This window comes from Pristiophorus japonicus, chromosome 5 (assembly GCF_044704955.1).
Source record: "Pristiophorus japonicus isolate sPriJap1 chromosome 5, sPriJap1.hap1, whole genome shotgun sequence".
In the NCBI taxonomy this organism is placed as follows: Eukaryota; Metazoa; Chordata; class Chondrichthyes; family Pristiophoridae; genus Pristiophorus; species Pristiophorus japonicus.
The window spans coordinates 81077142-81082648 of record NC_091981.1 but is presented as its reverse complement, the minus strand read 5'-3'; the positions used below and the strand labels follow the sequence as shown (position 1 = coordinate 81082648).

Below are 5507 nucleotides of genomic sequence, written 5' to 3'. Positions count from 1 at the left end.
TTTTTCCCTCTGTGCTCTCCATCTCCAGAGAGATAACTCTGCCTGAGTGGGATGCCTTCGCGAGGCACGCCAGTCCCAACACCGACGCAGTCAATCATTTTGCTGCCATACGACAGTCATGCTAGAAAGACTGGCCTCGACCATGCCGATGTGTCTTGCGGCGACGCCGAACAGACATGTCCACCACCGAAGGGCAAGGGTCAAATTCTCCAAGGCGGAGAAAATCCAGGTCTGCACTTAGGGGACAAAGAGGACCAGGTCTCTGTGACACCCCACCTCACCTGACGGCAAGGCGAGTGGGATTGATTGTCAGGTGACTCTCAGAAAGGCGTAGCCTCGGGAGGAACCCAGGACCGTAGTGTGTTCAAAGTGTCGATGATCAATGTGTCCTGCAATTCACATTAATTCTCGCAGCAAGCTGCGTTCTTCATCGACGCACGAGCCTAGTGATCCACCGCTAAGAGTTGTACATTTTTTTGAGCTTGCTGTTTCCCCTGAGGGCCAAGCCCGGTCCGTCCAATGCTCCTCCCTCTTGCAAAAGGGAGAGTGGGGGAAACTCCAGCCTGGCACAGCCCAGAGGTCTACCAGTCGATCATCAAATGACAAGGGTTTCACCAAAATGTCATAGTCAGCGCGCTCGCGAGGTGATATTCATTGGGTAAACACCTGAGCCCACCGGCCGACACGCACCACGGCCAACAGAGGCAGAGCCTGCAGAAGCTCCCTTAAACTCGACTGTGGTGTCATGCTGCAAGATGGTGGCAAGTTCATTGTTGCCAGTCCAGACGAGAAGAGGGCAGCAGCAGAGAGAAAGAGTGGCTCACCGTGTGTAATGTAAGTATACTTGGGGTCACTAGCCACCAGGTGGCGCCACTGTCGGAGGTCATTGGGCTGTACCCACGTGTGCGCGGCCCAGGTATAAAAGGCAAGCCATCATGTAATGTAATCACTTGGGCCCTAATAAAGCAGAGCCAGGTTTGTACCTGTGTTAGTTGACAGTATTCAGTCTATCGAGTTATTACATACATAACATTTGGTGACGAGGTAACTTAAGAACCTACGCATGCAAAAATGAGCACAATTGGAATTCTGGAGAGATTCGCGGAGGGAGAGGACTGGGTAGATTTTATAGCTTGGCTGGACCAGTACTTCGTGGCCAACAAAATGGAGGAATCCACTGACGCAGTTAGGCGCAGGGCGGTCTTCCTCACTGTCTGCAGTCCGAAAATCCATGGATTCATTAAGAATCTTCTCTCGCCTGCAAGTCCAACGGACAAGGACTATGAGGAATTGTGTGCTGTGGTACGTGACCATCTCAAACCAGAAGAAAGCACCATCATCTCACGATATCGATTCTATAAGCACGTTCGTTCTGAGGGCCAGGATGTGTTGGAATTTGTTGCCGACCTAAGATGTGCAGCTGGATCATGTAAGTTCGAAAACGCTTTGGGAGCCATGCTGCGGGACTTCTTTGCAATCAGCATCAACCACGAGGTGATCCTGCATAAGCTACTGGCGGCGGAGATGCTGGATTTGAGCAAGGCCTTCACGATTGCTCAGGCATGCATGACGATGGACAAAAACTTAAAGCTGATATCATCAAAAAATTGGAACTCGGCAAGTACTGTAAACAAGATTGTGTTGCCGTATGGCAGAGCTGCATATGGCAGGGCCTACTCAACTGTGAAAGGATGCAAAATTCACAAGGACCAACGCGACAGTTGTAAACTAACTTCTCCAGTCTCGAAGTCCTGAAGTTCTGAAGGAAGGAAGAACATCACCATCGCGGCAGCAATCGACCACAGCCACCGTGGTCCCAACGGAAAACCACCACGATCGACCAAACTCGAAACAAAACTCCAATGGGAAAAAAAACAAAGAATCGAAAAGTTTCCATTCTACAATCTAAGGCCTGACTACCAACAGGTGAAGACATTACCGAAAGAGACTTTGAACTTATTTCTAACGAAGAAAACTGGGTACTTACCCCATAGATCCAAAACGCGCCTTGCCACATCAGCGGACTCAACCCAACTGAAGATTGCACAGTAAGAAGTCTTCTCCGACGTTCGGGGTACGGCAAGCAGAACCTACAGAATTCAACGAACCCCGAAATTGAGAACCACTGCTAACTGACCAGAAAGGATTAGTAAGCATAGTCCCTGCCTGCCCTGGAGTCTAACCTAGCAAGAATTAGGGGGAGGTGGGAGGTGTAATTTTACTGTACCCCCCTTTGAATGTGTAATGTGTTGTTCTTTATTAGAGTGATTATAAGTTTTGACATTGTATTATCTTGTCTTTAATAAAATCAAAGTTCTTTTGCACCAAACCAGTTGTCCTTTGCACTTTATCACATCCCCGAATTAAATCCAGAGTCTAGAACCCAAGGGAGTGGGAGCGATTCGAACTGCTCAAGTTGGTCAGAGGTGAAACTGACCCCGGGACCATCCCCTTACAAAATGGCGACTGTTGTAGGGCACTTTCAAAGGTGAAGGCACCTGCAGAATGTGTGTCTATATATGTGTAAAATGGCTGCCAGACATAAGATGGCTGCCAGGGATTCCGCAAAGCACTAGGGGTATTCAGCTAACCAAGTTGGCTAACTTTCTGGATAGCTGATGACACTGCAGCTCAACAGAATGTCTTTAATCAACAATCCCAGACAAGATGTCCTAGCAGAACGCTGAACAAAGGAATCCCTGAAACTATGTTAAGATAAGAAAGTCAGGCACAGGCAGAACCCAAGGACAACAGAGATAAGCGAGGTCTGGAAAACATCACAAGGACATAAATCAGCTCCAACTAAACATGAGCTGACCATGCAGCCCCTTGATGCTTGAGGGTCAATTCTATTGGCCAAAAGAAACCTGTATGTAATCTATAATCGTTACGATTGGATTGTGTCCAGCTGACATAGGTTGAGTAATTATAGTGAACTGTTGTAAAACATATAAATATCACTTAAATTCTTTGTTCGGTGGTGTAACCCAGAGGCTTTCTCTCCGCTGGCGTAATAAAGGCCGTTTTGATGTTGGAATCGACCCAGAGTGTCGAGTGATTCTTCCTGGGAAACATTCACACTAACAGTGGCGTCACGAACAGGATTCCGAGATCGCTGGACACCCTTGGAAGAACCGGGTGAATATAAATTTAAAAAAAAATAATATAGCCCGGGGACCAGGCGGTGCACAGCGACCAACGAAAATCAAATCTGTGCACATGGTCGGACCAATAGCCAAAACGGTGGTAGGTAGTTCGTTAAGGAGATGTAGAGCGCTGTCGGGAATTGCTTAAAGTATTTAAGGATTGTATTATAAGCCTGTTGTAAGAAATTATCACAGACTTGTGACCCGGCAGTAAGCCAAGAGACGGCCTACTACAAGACGCGTTAGCTGAAAGCGGACCTCAGAGTAGATTCCTAACAAAACTCAAGTGGGGGCTGGAAAGATCCCTTACCCGCCACCTGGTGGAAAAACAATTGAAAAGGCCTGGGTTCTGATTCTTCGAGCCCACGAAAAATTAACAGAGGAAGTAAATCAATATGTAAGATGTAAAGTCCTTACTCTACAGCATGAAACCACACGAGGCACATTCCAGGGACAAGGCCACTCTGTGACCTTCTCTTTATTACAGGACTCCAGAAGTGATGATCCTGCGTTGGAACTCCCTTTATATACCTGTGTGATCAGGTAAGGAGTGTCTCCCACAAGTTCACCCCCTGTGGTCAAGGTGTGCATCTAAGTTGAGTGTATACAGTAACACAGTGATGTTACATTGTAGTTACAAACATGACATCACCTTCCCTCCCCCAAAGTCTTACTCGGATCATAGGTTCAGTCTTTCAGGTGGTCTACGCTCCCTCGTGGAGCGCTGCAGTTGGGGCTCTGGTTGTTGGACGCTGATGTGAGTGTCTGTCACCTGTGGTGATTCCAGCCTGTCCGGGCTGACCTCAGGGAATGTGCATTCTTCTGATTTCTTTTGTTGCACGTTCGCTGGTGGTAGTGTGAGCTCCATCTCATGGTCTTCTTCAGGTTCCTCCGTGTCCATGCTGAACCTTTTTTTGACTTGGTCCAGATACTTACGGCATATCTGGCCATTGTTGAGTTTTACTGCGATGACCCTATTCCCCTCTTTGTCAAGTACAGTGCCCTCAAGCCATTTGGGCCCCATGGTGTGATTGAGGACGAATACAGGATCATTTATTTCTATACATCTCCCCCTTGAATTACGGTCATGGTACTCGTTTTGTGACTTGCGCTTGCCCTCAACTATGTCGGTCAGGACTGAGTGGATGAGGGACAACCAAGTTTTGAGTGTCCGTTTCATGAGTAGCTTTGCGGGCGGGGCCCCCGTGAGTGAGTGCGGACGGGATCTATAGGCCAGCAGGAGGCGCGATAGGCGGCATTGTAGGGAGGGTCCTTGAATTCTAAGCATACCTTGCTTAATGATTTGGACTGCCCGTTCCGCCTGGCCATTGGAGGCCTGCTTGAATGTCGCAGTCCCGACGTGGTTGATGCCATTGTCCGACATAAACTCCCAGAATTCATAGCTCGTGAAACACGGGCCATTGTCTCTAACCAGGATGTCCGGCAAGCCATGGGTAGCAAAGATCGCACGTAGGCTTTCCAAGGTGGTGGATGACGTGCATGAATTCAGGATGATGCACTCGATCCATTTCGAGTACGCATCTACTACAATGAGGAACATCTTCCCCATGAATGGGCCCGTGTAGTCAACGTGAATGCGTGACCATGGCTTGGTGGGCCAGGGCCACGGGCTGAGCGGGGCCTCCCTGGGGGCATTACCCAGCTGGGCACAGGTCGTGCACTTGCGAACACAGTGTTCCAGGTCTGAATCAATTCCAGGCCACCAAATGTGTGACCGGGCAATGGCCTTCATCATCACAATGCCTGGGTGCTCGCTGTGGAATTCCCTGATGAATGCCTCCCTGCCCTTCTGGGGCATGACTACCCGGCTGCCCCATAGTAGGCAGTCGGCTTGGATGGAGAGCTCATTCATCCGCCTGTGGAACGGTCTGACCTCGTCAGGGCATGCTCCGTGTGCGGGTGCCCAATCCCGAGTCAGGACACATTTCTTAATCAAGGATAGGAGAGGATTTCTGTTTGTCCAGATTTTGATCTGGCGGGCTGTGATGGGGGAGCCTGCGCTGTCAAACCAAGCCTGAAGGCTTTGTGTCTTAATGCAAGGAGTATCCGCAATAAGGTGGATGAATTAAGTGTGCAAATAGATGTTAACAAATATGATGTGATTGGGATTATGGAGACGTGGCTCCAGGATGATCAGGGCTGGGAACTCAACATCCAGGGGTATTCAACATTCAGGAAGGATAGAATAAAAGGAAAAAGAGGTGGGGTAGCATTGCTGGTTAAAGAGGAGATTAATGCAATAGTTAGGAAAGACATTAGCTTGGATGATGTGGAATCTATATGGGTAGAGCTGCAGAACACTAAAGGGCAAAAAACGTTAGTGGGAGTTGTGTACAGACC

General features: G+C 48.7%; 1 non-coding gene across 1 annotated transcript; it reads right to left on the bottom strand.

Moving 5' to 3' along the window:
- Positions 1 to 314: 314 nt before the first annotated feature.
- LOC139264974 (5.8S ribosomal RNA) lies at positions 315 to 466 on the bottom strand. The gene has a single exon (XR_011593453.1). It is a non-coding gene; the product is annotated as a 5.8S ribosomal RNA (ribosomal RNA).
- Positions 467 to 5507: the final 5041 nt, after the last annotated feature.